Source organism: Brassica napus, chromosome C7 (genome assembly GCF_020379485.1).
Source record: "Brassica napus cultivar Da-Ae chromosome C7, Da-Ae, whole genome shotgun sequence".
Classification (NCBI taxonomy): domain Eukaryota; kingdom Viridiplantae; phylum Streptophyta; class Magnoliopsida; order Brassicales; family Brassicaceae; genus Brassica; species Brassica napus.
In genome coordinates, this window is record NC_063450.1 from 36,794,445 (window position 1) to 36,809,514 (window position 15,070).

Consider the following 15,070-nt stretch of genomic DNA (forward strand, 5'->3'; position numbering starts at 1 on the left):
TGTTAAACGCGGCGAATCTACCACTTTACAGTTGACCCAGCAGTCTACCGACGGATTACCCGTCACCTTATCCACACTTGAAGTTGATAAGATTTACGAGAAGGTAAATTTTCAAAAATTTTAATTTTTTATTATTCATTTAATATAACTTTAAATTTTTACTAACAATATTTATTTTTTGTTTTTAAGGTTGTCCCTAAAAAAAAGGGACGGACGTTGGGGATTGGTTCCGTCAACGATGTTCAGAGAGCGACATCGTCTTATGGTCAGCGACGGGATGATGAAGTCACTGAGCTGCGTAACGAGTTGGCCGCGACAAAATCTCGTATGGGTGGAGTCGAGGGCTTCTTGGACGTTATAGCGGCCACAAATCCGGAATGGGAGTCCATGTTGAGGAACATGCGACAAAAACATCCCATTCGAGGCGAGTCATCCGACGTACATAACGAGGCGGATGTTACGAGGAGGAGTGATGAATTCTACCAGGCGATGAACGACCCTTAGTTTTTTTTCCGGTTGTTGTATTATAAATTCAAAACTTATTTATATATAAAATATTTTCGTATTGATTTATTTTTATTTTAAATTATAATTTTATTAATAAATTAAATAATTTTAATTATTTTTTTATTTATATTTTTAAGTTCTGTAAAATAATAAAAACGGAGTAAATTCGTAGCTAATGTACGACCTATTTACGTGGAAACCTTACGAGGAAATGACGAGAAATAATTAACGAGTATTTTACGAGAAAACATTTACGAGGAAATAACGAGGAAAGATAAACGAGTATTTTACGAGGAAATACTTTCGTGGTCGCTACGTGTATTTTGCGAGGAAACACTTTCAAGGTATTTACGAGTAGTTTACGAGGAACTCGTTTCGAGGTATTTACGAGGAAATATAGCGACCTCCTTATGTGGAATATTGACGTGGTCTTTACGACGAAATGATCTACTTCGTCTTTACGACGAAATGATCTACTTCGTCTTTACGACGAAATGATCTACTTCGTCTTTACGACAAAATATATTCCTCGCTAAGTTACGACGAATTAGCGAGGAAATATGTGTTACGACGGATGAGTAACGAGCAAACGTGGTTCCTCGCTAATTCGTCGTAAAGCCTCTTTTACGACGAACTCACGAGGAAAACCGCCCTCGTTAAGATTATGTTTTCTTGTAGTGTTAGTGTTTTGCTGACAGCGTTAAAAATATTTTAATTTTTTTCTCAACAATTGTTATTTTTATTTTAAAAACATAATATAATTTGACAAATTTTTATTATTTTATTTAAATGATATGGAATATAAAATAACAAAATACTATTGATTAGTGAACCTAGAGATTCACCATAGGGATTCACCCAATAAAAACTATAAATAAAATCCTTTAAAAAGTGTTGAAAATAAGAATCGATTTTTACCTGAATAAAAAATACATTTATATAAACATATATATTTAGTATGTTAATTTCTTTCCAAATTAAAAATTGGTAAGAAATAAACATCTTAAGAAAAACTAATATGCTACGTGGACAATGTCTAGCCCCAACAAACAAACAAACGACATACATAACATCGTTATTACTAATAGTTTTGACATACTGAACTCATTAACTCAATATTGTGAAGAACATACTCATTTGGAAAGAAGAAAAGCATTATTAAGCTAAGATCGTAAGTTAAAGTCTAGATTTTCTTTTGTCTTATTCCCTTTTCAAGTAGTTTTCTAAAATAAGCCAAAGAAATAACAAATTTGTAAATACCAATTTATAGATAATAGAATTAGAGATACTTATGACATTATTATTTATATGGAATTTTTTTATCTGTTGAGAAAAATATATTTTTACCTTTGTTTTCTTTTTATAACACTGATGACGCATTATCATTTCATAGATCAATTCAGTACATAGTTGAAATACATTTGTGGAAACGTAAGCCCTAAATTACTAACCCTATGAACAAAGCGAAGATGACGCGTGAAGAAAACATTTTTTGTATAATTTTTTTATGGGGACGAAGGAAATAGATTTTTTATCATCATTTGACACGAAATTCATTATTTATTTTAGCTACATTTGTTGTATTTTATTGTCTATAAAATACTTTTTAATAAAATACAAATTTGAAATATTACATGCAATCTTGCTGAAATTATTACATTCTTTTTATTGATAGTACTAGTTTAGATAAAATATTAATATAAACAACATAATTATAAATTAGATAATTAAAAATGCTCAAAATATTGCCGTGCTAGACAGAGATGTCAAATTTTATTTTCTACCAATGAAGATTGGAAAATTTTACTTTGAAAATAATTAGATTAAATACCGTGTGTGTATTATTTTTTAGATTTATTTTATTCAATTTTCCTGGTCAGCACTAATTTGCATGTTTACTTTAATTGGTCTAATATTATTTGATTCACCTTATTTATCAAAATCTCAAATGTATTTCCGACCACATAATTTGATTGGTTCATATATGTGTTTAATTTTAGCCACTACTATTTAATAGTTAATAAATATTAAAGCATGTTTACAAAAATCTATAAATATATTCCAGTTTAACGTATATAAAATGATCCTTTTCAACATATATTTTAGATAAAAAGATGAAATACCTCATATTTTTGCTAGTTATTGCTATGTGTTTTGGTTTGAATGAAGGTATTTCGTGTAAACCAAACACTTTAGAGTTTCAAAATAAACTTAATCCAGGTACCATTCTCAAAGTTAATTGCTCAACCAACACAAACATAATTGAACGTCTCCATGAGGTAAAAGTCAATGATATATATCAAATTCTAGTAAATGAGAAAATATCACCAAAAAGAATTGTATGGCGTTGCCTCTTACGGCATGGAGAAAAAGTGGAAAATTCTCAAATTATATGGCGTGCATACAGAGGAGCTAGGTCATTTCGATGTGGTGAAAAACGTTCATGGATTGCTAGAGTTGATGGAATTTACTTAGAGAAAAATAATAAAGCAAAGGGGCTCCAACATCATTGGATCGTGCCTAAACAATGAGTTTTGTTTTATTATTTTTTTTTATTATTTATTTTTTTTAAGGGCAGCCGCATTAATGAACCCCGGTTGGGGTTCATAATATGAATTTTTTATTATTTATTTTTTTTTTTCGTTTGATTTTTTTTTTTTTTATAAAAAAATTGACCAATAGCAGGTCGCCACGTGGCGTGGGGGTCCGCTGAACAGTGACGACCCGGGTTCATACAGAAGGGGCGCTGCGAGACAGAGTCTCTACTGTAGTATTTTTTAATAATTTTTTTTTTTCGGAAAACGTGTGAACCCCATGTGAGCTCTTGATGCGGCTGCCCTTAAAAGCTATTTACATATGATGGTGGACTATTTCTTGTCATATGTGATAAATCATTATTTTAATTTGAGATAATAGTATATAAAGAAATGTATGATACATATCAGTTTATAATTTATTCGGTCTAGAATGAGAATAACCGGTAACCTCAGCATGTTAATTTTTTTTTTATTTTAAAACAGATCTATGTTTCACATTTGTTGGTGTGATGTTTACTGTATGAGAAAGTGAAAATAATTTCTTGGTAATTTTCATGCTTATCACTATATTTATATATGACGCGGATAAAAAAAATCTCTCTCTAATATATGTATAAATGGATGTAGCGAGAAAAATGATTAATGTTAGGAACAAAATTCGTCATATCTACATCAACGGCTAAAATCACTTTAACATGTCGAAATATGTCGTCAACATGACCGAGTTGGAAAGGTAAAGAGAATCAATCCGCATAGACTACATTTTCTTAGCAATGATACATCAAAATGGATCTCATATAACATTTTCCAAAAAACTTAGCGAAACATTTTTTGTGTGAACAAAAGTTATCTTAGAACATTTCCTCAAAATATAATGACTTAACTAACAGACTTTTGAACCAACTATTATGTAAAATTTCGTAAAATAGAACTAAGCACCATTTTAGGAAAAAAACTTAATAAAACTAACTTCGACAATGTTTTAAGGAAAATTTTGTACAATATAGCTAAACAGTGTTATAGAGAACAACTTCTATAAAAGTAATTTCGACAACAGTTTATGAAACTAATTTAATAAGATAAAATCATTTTGTGTTTTACAAAACATTTTTCTTAAAACTAACTTTGAAAATATTTTACAGAATAGCTTTCGTAAATTAAATAAAATATGATGTTCATTAATATTCAATAAACATTTTAATCGTATTCAAAAATATATTATAACACATGGATTAAATTTTTTTATTTTGAATTAGAATTTGTATTATATATATATATATATATCTTACATCATTTTACCTTTTTAACATTTGATCAAATACGATAATTCGGTAAATTAGTCTGGTTAGTTTGATCTGCATAATTAATACACAAAAATTGGACGTTTTCTACCGCAAGCAAAAAATGGTTTTTTTTTTTAATATTTGAGATTCAATTTCATAGGATATATGATGGAGAATTTGAGATTTGATTTCATATAGGATACATGACTAGATTTGATATAGGATACATGACCAATCTAACACTCTAGGCTCAACAAAATATTACTCAGCCATTAACAGAGAAAACAAAAAGATATATGATGGAGAAAACATGAATAATGATTGCAAATTGTCTCCAAGTATAAACACACACACTTTCAGTCACTTCTAAAATCAGAAGAGTAATTTACCAAGTATGAATTTGCAGGTCTTATATGGCTGTGGGGGGCAGGTTAAGAGACAATATGGTAGCTTCAACGGCAGCTGGTATAGTATTATCTGGGGGGAACAAAGAGAAACGTCAAGTACTTGCCTCAGTAAGTAGTATAAGCAATCAATTCAGATAACTCAAGAACTGCCTCAATCAAAGAGAAACGTCAAGTACTTACCTCTGAGCATGGTGGACATTCACCATCACAACAACAGCATCTGCATCGCAAGAGTTGAACCAGTTTATGTGACCAATTGTAAGTGCAGTATAGTCAGTAACTTAAGTGATCTGTTTTAGTGTTAGGATACCAATTGTAAGTACACTGAAATCAGAATAAAATGCAGAAATAAATGAGACATAAGTTTTTCTCTTTTTGAATTTACTAGAACAAGAAAAAAATACAACTTATCCGCTAGCGCATAAATCAGGAACAATCCTTATGGGATACCGCCATTTTCTAATACAAGAATTATTTAGGATAATCACAATCCTAAGCTAAAACTTTTCCTAGAATCTAAACTTCACTTTTCTTAAACTCGAGAGTATGTCAGCAAGTACTTCAGTACCCAAAGCACAACCAACTCCAAAAGCTTGGTCACACAAGCACAATCAAAGATCTTTTGCAGGAACACCCGTCTTCTTAGAAGAATGTGTAGAGGTTTGTGTCATCTGATCTCTCGAAGATGCCAAGTCTCATAAAGTCTCTATGCCAAGGAGAAGGTTTCACTTAAGTTGAGCATGTGAAATACACGTGAGCTGGATTCTTTGATTAAATGGAAGCAAGGTCAAAAGTGTAATTGATCAGGAGCTGAAGGGATTAACTTCATCGTCATCATCTTCACGGAGAGTTACGACGAGAGTGACGATCTGTAACAGAATCAGAGAAGAGACGAGCTTGAGCTCGATCGTGAGTGAGAGAGAGCTAGTGAGGGAAGGAGTTTCTCTGTGTATCTAGCTAAGCTCATCTTCTTGTTTCTTCTTCCAAGATCATACTCTTATCTCTTGGTGATTGTAACAGAGATAGAGAGGAAGAAGATCTCCTGTGATTGTACTCTTCTCAGTTTCATCTATTGGAAAGGTTGAGAGACCTAATTCTCTCTCCGGTGAGTATAGCGGCTTCTCCACATCGGAGAAGTGCGGTGAACACCGGGTTACCAAAAACTCTTGTGTCGTTTACTTTCTGGCTTGATTCGATTCCACACTGCGATTGATTGTATCCGCTAGATTTGCGATTTGAGATACATTGAAGCTTGCAGGAAACCGATAGAATCCTCAACAAGTGGTATCAGAGCGCTGGTTATGGCAATTCAAGGATTTATCGGTAACGAAGCTTGATCGATTCTGAAGAAGAAGAATCTGAGGTTGTGTAGTTTCGTAATCGCGTCGCTGTTTCAAGTGTGAAGAATCAGAGCTGATGTCGATCGTTATGCAGCGTCAGCATCAAAGAACGAAGAAACTGACGTTTGCTTGTGGTAGACGAAGAAGACGTCGGAAGCGTAAGAAAGAACGTACACGGAGGAAGATCCAGTCGGATCTATTGGTTTCTGGTTTGTAAAACCATGTGCAGAAGCAAGGTGATCTATCTTGAGGCTAGAGTCATAGTCTGGTGTGAGATTATGATGAAGAGACTTACTAGCTATGTTGTGTTATTCACAAGAAAGGAAAGATCCGTAGAGGCTGAAGCAAGAATGAGTTACAGAAGGGAGAGATAGAGTATTCAGAGGAAGGAGAAAGCAAGTACAAGATATAGAGATCAAGTAAAAGATCATAGCTCTTGAGTCACCATTGCTTTCCCCTGTTCCAGCTGCGTGTCTTCGTTGTTATCGGAGGAATTGAAGGCTGAGTGTTCGTCGTCTTCTTCGTAGCTGCTGATATACTCCTCTCCGGTAATATCTCATGTTGGAGATTATTCAGGTTAAGTCAAGCCAGACTTAAGGAGCTTGAATCAAATCAAGTTCAGCAGATTTCAGGCTCAAATCTTGAAGATAAGGTGGTCTTGTTTCAATACAGTCACAAAGGTAGTTTGTGATGGATGGTTAATCATTTTCTGCAAAGGACAAGGGGAACTGAAGCTTGCTGAATCACAAGTAATGTGTGTTATCTTTGCAAAGGATGATCAAGGCTCGGGTCTGGTGTCAGATTGTGTTTTGGTCAGCTCGTTTGTGGAAGAAATATGCAGTGTTGTTTCAGAAGATGGAAAGAATAGCAGTTGGTGGCACTTATGAATCTCAGGTCTGAGGGACGCCTTGGAAGTTGATGTTGGTATGTGTTTCAATGGCTATTTGGATATTGATTAAAGGTTCCAGGATCCAAGTGAAAGGAAGTTGCAGAGAAGCATGACAGTGAGGTTTAATCAGATATGAAACAAGACAGGTTCAGTAATTTAAGGCTTCAAGGTTGGTTCAGTTTTCAGAGGTTTTGAGTTGCTGGTCTGCAGGTTCAGTCTCAGGGGTAGAGGATCAGATTCTTGTGGATGTTGGGGAGCTCAGTTAGCAATGATCAGGGGTTATAAAAGGATCAGAATAGAGCTTGTAGCAACAAGGCTGGGTTTCTACTAAATGAATCAAGGGTGTTACTTTTGTGTCTACTCTTCAGTGGCAGTAAAGTGATGTTACAGATGTGGTTCTGCGTGGGTTTCAGTCTCAGGATAGTAGTCAGGCTCACTGGGTGAAGTGAGATGGAAGCTTCTGGTTATAAGAAGAAAGGCAGTAGAGTCATCAAGTTAGTGATGCAGAAACAGGTTTTATCTTTAGGAAGAAGCAGCTTGAGCTAAGCTTTGGTGAGATGTTGTGAGTAATAGGAGCAAGCTCGGTGAAGAGGTCTTGTTGTCTTACTCAAAGGTGTTTCTGCAAAAGACGAAAGGTGATGAACTCTGGAGCAAGGCTGATTAAATATCAGTGATAAAGAAACTAGAACAGGGAGCAAGTTTCTTGTTTTGTGTTCCAAAGGAAAATAAAGCAAAGAGTTTATTTTGCTGTTTCTGTTTCCTATTGGACAGAGATGTTACAAGTTCAAGTCTGCGGGATATGTCTCAGGTTATGGTAGCTCACGTTTCAGAAACTCAAGTCCAAGACAGGTTGAGGTTTCAGAGACAAGAAGGTGGAGCATATGAGACAAGAGCAGATCGCATGGGTTCTGTTTTCTGATTAAAATTCAGAAAGGATGCAGATGTGATTGTATGTGACGACTGTAACAGGTTACATCATACACAGGATGGTCAAAGCACATTCAGTTTGGTGGTACAGAAATTGCTTTTGAAGGAGCAATGACACTGGTGGTTTCTCGGGTATTAAGTGACTGAGGTTAAATGGCTGAAAAAAAAAATGAAGATATTTGTCATAAGTTCTGACATGTATCTTGAAGCAAGAAGCCATGTATTCAGTCAGGCTCACAGAGCAGTTTAATGGATCAAGATTAAAGTGCAGGAAGGTTTTCAAGGCTGAGAAGGAATGATGTGAAGAGAAATTCAGTGAGGTCTGAGGGGTTCTGTTTCAGGTGGAGTCTTGCCTCTACAAGTGTTGTAGTGCACATCTTCAGATGTTTTTTGGCTTCAGGTGGAGCAGTGCTACTGGTTCAGACGAATTTCTCAAGTCTTCTCAGTGTATTGTTGGCTTAAAGTTCCTGCAAATAAGCTTGCAACAGCTTATGCAATTCATTCTGGTTTTGTGTGGTAGCAGGAAGGAAAAGAGAACGAAGTAGAGTGTGTACAAGAGAATGTGAAGTGTAGTGACATCAAGGCAGAATCAGAGAGAGAGAAACAGTTTCTGGGTGGAGCTATTTTCAGCAAAGAATCTTGTATCATCAGAGTTTTAAGCAGCAGTAAGTAAAGGTTTATGTTGGCTTTGCTGGAGAAGAAATCAAAGGTGTTTTGATCTCTGGTATAAGGTGAAGATTGATGAAGTATTAGTCTGAGTTTTTTGCATAAATCAGAATGTGGGCAGGCTCTGAAGTTAAAAGAAGATAAGGTTGCTGAAACATAAAAAGTTGCAGGTTCTGTGAATGTCTTGAGATGAAGTAGACTGAAGTGATCATGGTTATTTTCTCGTATGAGGATTGAGAAACAAGTTCTTGCTGAAGTTTTCTCAAAGTGTATCACTTCAAGAAGGTATAATGAGGCGTGTGAAGGTAGCATAAAGAGAGACATTTCAAGAAGCTTGCAACTGATTTGAAGTCTTAGAGAAGGCTGAAGCAGAAACATGTTTTCAAAACTGATTTCTGAGACAACAACTTGAGAAGTTATAAGTTGTCTGGTTGCATCAAAGAAAGTTGAAATCTTCTCAGTAAAGAACACTTGTGAGATTGAACAAGTGTGGAGCCTAAGTGTGAAAAACACTAGAGGAAGAGTTAGTGAGCCAAGAAGAGTCTTTGGTTCAGCTGTGAGAAGATTTACGATGCAAGTACCAAAAGTTTTGGTGGAGTTTACACACTGTTGAGTGTGTTGCAGGTCTGGTGCAGCAGGAGAAATCACATCATGAGCACGAAATTGATGTGAAAGAAGCTGTAAAAGAAAGTATCTCTTGAATATCTCAGGATCTTATGATGAGAGATATGGTTAAAGGGTACAAGGAGTGTTTCTGAGCTGCTGGTACTATCTTAATTACTCAAGGAATTGGAAAGGGAACTAGGGTCGAAAGTACTCACAGCAAGGTGGAGCTTTGAGGCGTGATCTGTTGGAGTTTCAACAGCGGTTCAAGTTCAGGTTTCAAGGTTGAGTTGGCTAGACAGAAGGCTGGTTGAATCAGGGTTGATTAAGGGAGGAAACAAGTATGTTTCTGGTTTCTGCAAGAGATTTTCAGTAGTATTTTTGATTCTGATCTCAGGTACTTTTGAGGTGAATCAAATGGGTCTACAGAGAAATCAAGTTGCAGGGTCACAACGATTTGTTTGGACAGAGATTGAGCAGAGATTCTCTACATCGAAAGTCTTCTTAACCGGGTTGTGTTAAGCGGCGTGTTCTGTTGGCGACACCCGCGGTGCAGAGTGGTGTTCAAGTCAGTGTGTTCATTCAGATGGCTGTAAGGGAAATCTCATGTTACGCAGTGGGTCTTTACCAGCTGTTGAGGTTGGCTTCAAAGTTTGAGTCATGGAGCTTCTGGTTTGAGGCATAAGTGGTTCAGGTTCTGAAATAGTTTCAAGCTAGCATCGGCATATCAGTTTTGGCAGAAGGTTGAAGACTTTAGTTTGCAGTAACGGGTCAAGCATTATGTAAGCTGAAGCTTATGGAGTGTGTTGAGTTGCTGATGAGTGGTCATCTCAAGTTTTCGGGTTATGGAAACTGCCAAAGGAAGATCAATGAAGAAGTTGAGCATAACACAAGGCTGGAAAGAAACTTAAGAAGGCTTGTTCTCATGAATTATAATGTGATTAACATCACAGGCTCATGAGTTACATGTTTTGAGTTCATTGATGGTTATTGATTGTACGAAGACAAGCTGTTAAGGTGGAGCTTCGGTTAAGAGGTTCAAAGGAGCAGTGGCAAGGTAGTCTTCAGATAGTATCAAGATGGATGCTGATTAAGATGCTTAAAGAAAACTGATTTCAGAAGGTATTGAAGCTGAGCAGTGATGCTCAAAATGGATGAAGTTGGATATGCTTTATCCAAAGATATATGAACATGAGAAGATGCAAGAATCTGCAGAGAGTTGCAGAAGTTTAGCAAGGTTGCTCAAGCACAAGAAGAAAGCTCAAGACGTGATAGCAGTTTGAAGAAGATCGATGACAAGGTGGAGATTTGTAGAGGTTTGTGTCATCTGATCTCTCGAAGATGCCAAGTCTCATAAAGTCTCTATGCCAAGGAGAAGGTTTCACTTAAGTTGAGCATGTGAAATACACGTGAGCTGGATTCTTTGATTAAATGGAAGCAAGGTCAAAAGTGTAATTGATCAGGAGCTGAAGGGATTAACTTCATCGTCATCATCTTCACGGAGAGTTACGACGAGAGTGACGATCTGTAACAGAATCAGAGAAGAGACGAGCTTGAGCTCGATCGGAGTGAGCGAGAGCTCAGGAGGAGAGCGTGAGCTCGAGTCCGTGAGAGAGAGAGAGATCGTGAGTGAGAGAGAGCTAGTGAGGGAAGGAGTTTCTCTGTGTATCTAGCTAAGCTCATCTTCTTGTTTCTTCTTCCAAGATCATACTCTTATCTCTTGGTGATTGTAACAGAGATAGAGAGGAAGAAGATCTCATGTGATTGTACTCTTCTCAGTTTCATCTATTGGAAAGGTTGAGAGACCTAATTCTCTCTCCGGTGAGTATAGCGGCTTCTCCACATCGGAGAAGTGCGGTGAACACCGGGTTACCAAAAACTCTTGTGTCGTTTATTTTCTCGCTTGATTCGATTCCACACTGCGATTGATTGTTTCCGCTAGATTTGCGATTTGAGATACATTGAAGCTTGCAGGAAACCGATAGAATCCTCAACAGAATGTCCTCCTTGAATAGATAACCATAACTTGTTTTCCAAGTTCTTCGAAAGACAACTTAAGCCAATTTTTCTTTTTTTTCTGTCAAGGAATAAATGTATTGTCTTTTCCTCTTTAAGTAATATCATTTACACTTAATGTAAATTTTCCAATAAATATATTACATTTTCTTCAAGCTTAACTAACCCACGAACTAATATTAAGTTATTTATAATATTATGAATTACTAATTTTTATTTTTTTATTCTATAAAAAATATTTATAATTATTAACTTTAATAGGCTACTAGATTAAGATCTGCGCCTTGCGCGGGATGAGCATTATATATAAATTATTTTATGTATTATATATTTTTATATATTATAAAATAATAAATATATATTGAATAATTAAAAGTCAGTAATTATTACATATATAATTAAACTGGTGCAAACATATAAATCAATTTTATTAATCCAAAATATATTTTTTTCTATTTGATAAGATATTTAATTAAATTTAAATGATATTAACATCCATAGTATATTTTTAATATTAATGTCTATTAAATTATGCAATCTACTCATAAGGTTTTTTTGATCATTTGTATCTTTTATAGCAAAAATTTTAAATTACTGATAACAAAATTTTCATTGTGGAATTAATAGTTTCTGTAATTTATAATTTTTAAAAAATTAAGTTGTCAATGTTTGTTCAAAGATTTTATCAAAAAAAAAATTGTTCAAAGTAAATTTCAAAATTAATTATTTATGTATTTTATATGGTATATATATAAACATTGTATTTCAAAATTAATTATTTATGTATTGTTCAAAGTAAGTTTATGTGGTACGTGCTACCTGGATTCAGGGGCTTAGATAGGTGGCTAGCAGTGCGACCAGATCCAATCCGTTGTCCTCATATTTCTTAATACATAAGGGTTCGATTTTTTTAAAAAAATACATGTATTTTTATATTAAAAATAAGAAAAGGGGTCTAAATTTTTTTTATATGAAAATATTTTTATTTTCAATGATTTATTTTTAGAAGTATTTTGAAAAAAAACATATACCTATTAGATTTTTTAAAGAAAAATAATAGTTTGGAAATTAAATTTTTTTTTTGCCCCAAGAGCCATGATACCGTTGAGTCCCTGCCCGGATTGTGAATCATCGCCGCTTAGGGGGAGTCAATGGTGTAAAACATTTTCTGATTGATAATGTTTGTTTTGTGTTGGGTTAGATTCAACTTGTGAGAATCCAATTCAGAGTTCCAGAGTGAGTATGGATGGACGACGCAGAAGGTCTTCCACTTTCTCAATTTCGTGGTGAATGGAGGTTTGTGGACATCTTGCTTGCATTCATGTTCTGCTTTCAGACTTTGAAGAGCTTAGGCTAGATTCCCTTGGTGCTAAAGCTGAGTACATCTGCGTACCATTGTGAATGGAGGTTTGTGCACATCTTGCTTGCATTCATGTTCTGCTTTCAGACTTTGATGAGCTTAGGCTAGATTCCCTTGGTGCTAAAGCTGAGTACATCTGCGTACCATTCAAAATGATTATTGCCTCGCATGCATTAAAGCTCTGATTCTGTGTCCTTTTATGTCTATCTCATGGCAGGCTTTTCCTAATGTTGCAACGGTTTCCAGTAGAATCTAAAGGAAGGCGCAAAAAGCTGCAAGAGGTGAAACGTCAATAGAACAAAAGCATAAGTATATCCAATCAATCATAACTCGCCGTGGTCTGTGGTCATAGTGAGTCTCTTTTGTGTGTTGATAATTTAGTTAATCTTTCTTCCTAGTAAAATCTAGAATTTGAAGATGAACGTATGAGAGGAGCAATATGCTCATCTATTTTTTTAACGATGATGAATTTTTGTGGTTCTGTAGTCACTTGTCAGTTGTGGTTGGTCTTTATTTTAGGGGTCGTGCTACTTGATCAAATTTTATGATTTTTTTTTGTTGTCCATCTGATCAGACGAGCATATTGGTCCTCTCATACCTACCACCTCGAGCCTGGTATGCTAGTCTTCCAAAGGCTTTTTGTGTTCAGATTGTAGTAAGTTCCTACTAGCAGTGTGTTCAACGCCAAAGAAAACTTGGCAGGAGCTCTTTCTACTTTGCCATGCTTCGTTGATTAGTCAGTTTTACCAATCATCTTCAAAGATAATGGTACTTGACTAATCAAGTTCAAACTATCATTAAAAAATCTTTACATGTTTAGAGAAGAACTCATTATTTGAAGACGGTATTTTCTCCATGGAGCGAGGGTATGATACATGATTCAAGTTTTTGATACTAAATAGTGAGGATATTCACTAATTTTGTTTACTACATATAACATGGGAAAAAAAACCTGAGTGAGGTGGTTTCCTACTGAATCGTCTGATCACTCAATATTTAACCGACCTCTAGTCTAGTGATATGGCCACATCGTCGAAATTCAAAAAACTAATATCAGATAGTCTTCTCTATCGTATTATTTACCAGAATCTAGTATATACCCAAATATTCTTAAACAACTTGAAATCGCCAAGAAATTCAGTTAAACTAATAGATACAAATTAAGTTTTTAAAGTTGTTCTTCTAAAGTTTTGAACACAAATTAAGAAACCAGTTAAATGTTCAAATTTATCCTTATTTGACCATTATAATTACATAACATTTAGTATTGTTTATCTTAATTTAATAAGGGGCAAAAGAGATAAATTAATAGAACAAATGACAATTCTCTCAATAGCATTTTTAAAGTTTTTGTCACAAAAATAGCTATAAAAAAATAAAATGATTAAAATAGTCTTTTTTTATTTTGAAAATTTTAATTTTAATTTTTTATTTTTAAAAATTTGAATCTATCTCCAAAATCCAACCCCTTAACTCTAAACCCTAAATTTTAGATTAGTTAACTCTAAGGATATGAATACATATTTAGTCTTTAATACAATTTTTTTTGGTCATTTTTTTCATTAAATGTCTATTTTGTGAAAGTAAACTAAAAAGGACTATTTAAGAAAAAAAATTCTAGAAAAAAATTGCATTAGGATCATAAAACGATATTTATTTTGCAACAAAAAAATTATGCTACATCAACACTAAATTTGAAACGTAGGAAGAGGGAGTGATATTTATGCCAAAAGTGAAAAGAACATCAATTACTCAGTAACAAGTAATATCACCCCTCATGAATTGATAAATTCCACTAGATATACATAAATATATCTTGACTATGAGATAGGTATCTCTATAAGTTATCACTAGATTTTGACCCGCGCTTTAAAAACGCGGGTTTATTTTTCTCTTAAAAATCTTCTAAATTTGAAAAATATTTGGTGTTTTTAATATTTTTATATTTTTTGTATTCAAAAACTTAAAATTATCATCTTTGATTATTATTATTATTTTGTAAATGATTATTTATGTTTACAAAATTGAACTTTATATTTGAAAGGATTTAAAGTGGTATTTCTCTAATCAATTAATTTTATTATGTATTGAATTTTTTTTCTAAAGTTATTTTTTACTGACTTAACTTGTTAATAAAATATTATATACTCTTTAACAAAATATTTACGTCTTTCATTATAAATATACTAATATTTTATGAAAGTTTAAATTATATAGAGAAAAAAGAAGGTTGCATAATCATGTGTTTAATTTTTGTTCATATAAACAAAATATTTGAAATGGCCCAAACGAAAATAATGTGGAAATATAACAAATATTATTGACAGCCCCAATGCTCCAAAGAAATAGATTTGTATCGAAGCAATATGTGTGGTCTATGACCAACCATTAAAAAATCAGAAAAGGAAAAAAAATTGTGTCCCGATGTTTCTTTTTCAAACGACAATTTCCATGGCAATTCGAAGCTCGGAAATCAAAAACTAAACCACTGCATTTGTTAGGAAAGTGGGCTTATTTTTCAGCCCAAATACTTGT

At 34.1% G+C, this 15,070-nt stretch overlaps 1 long non-coding RNA gene across 1 annotated transcript; it reads left to right on the forward strand.

Annotated features, from left to right (window-relative positions):
* Positions 1-12,008: 12,008 nt before the first annotated feature.
* Positions 12,009-13,103, forward strand: LOC111199428. Its single transcript, XR_002653341.2, has 2 exons — positions 12,009-12,582; positions 12,753-13,103. It is a non-coding gene; the product is annotated as an uncharacterized LOC111199428 (long non-coding RNA).
* The last annotated feature ends 1,967 nt before the right edge of the window (positions 13,104-15,070 follow it).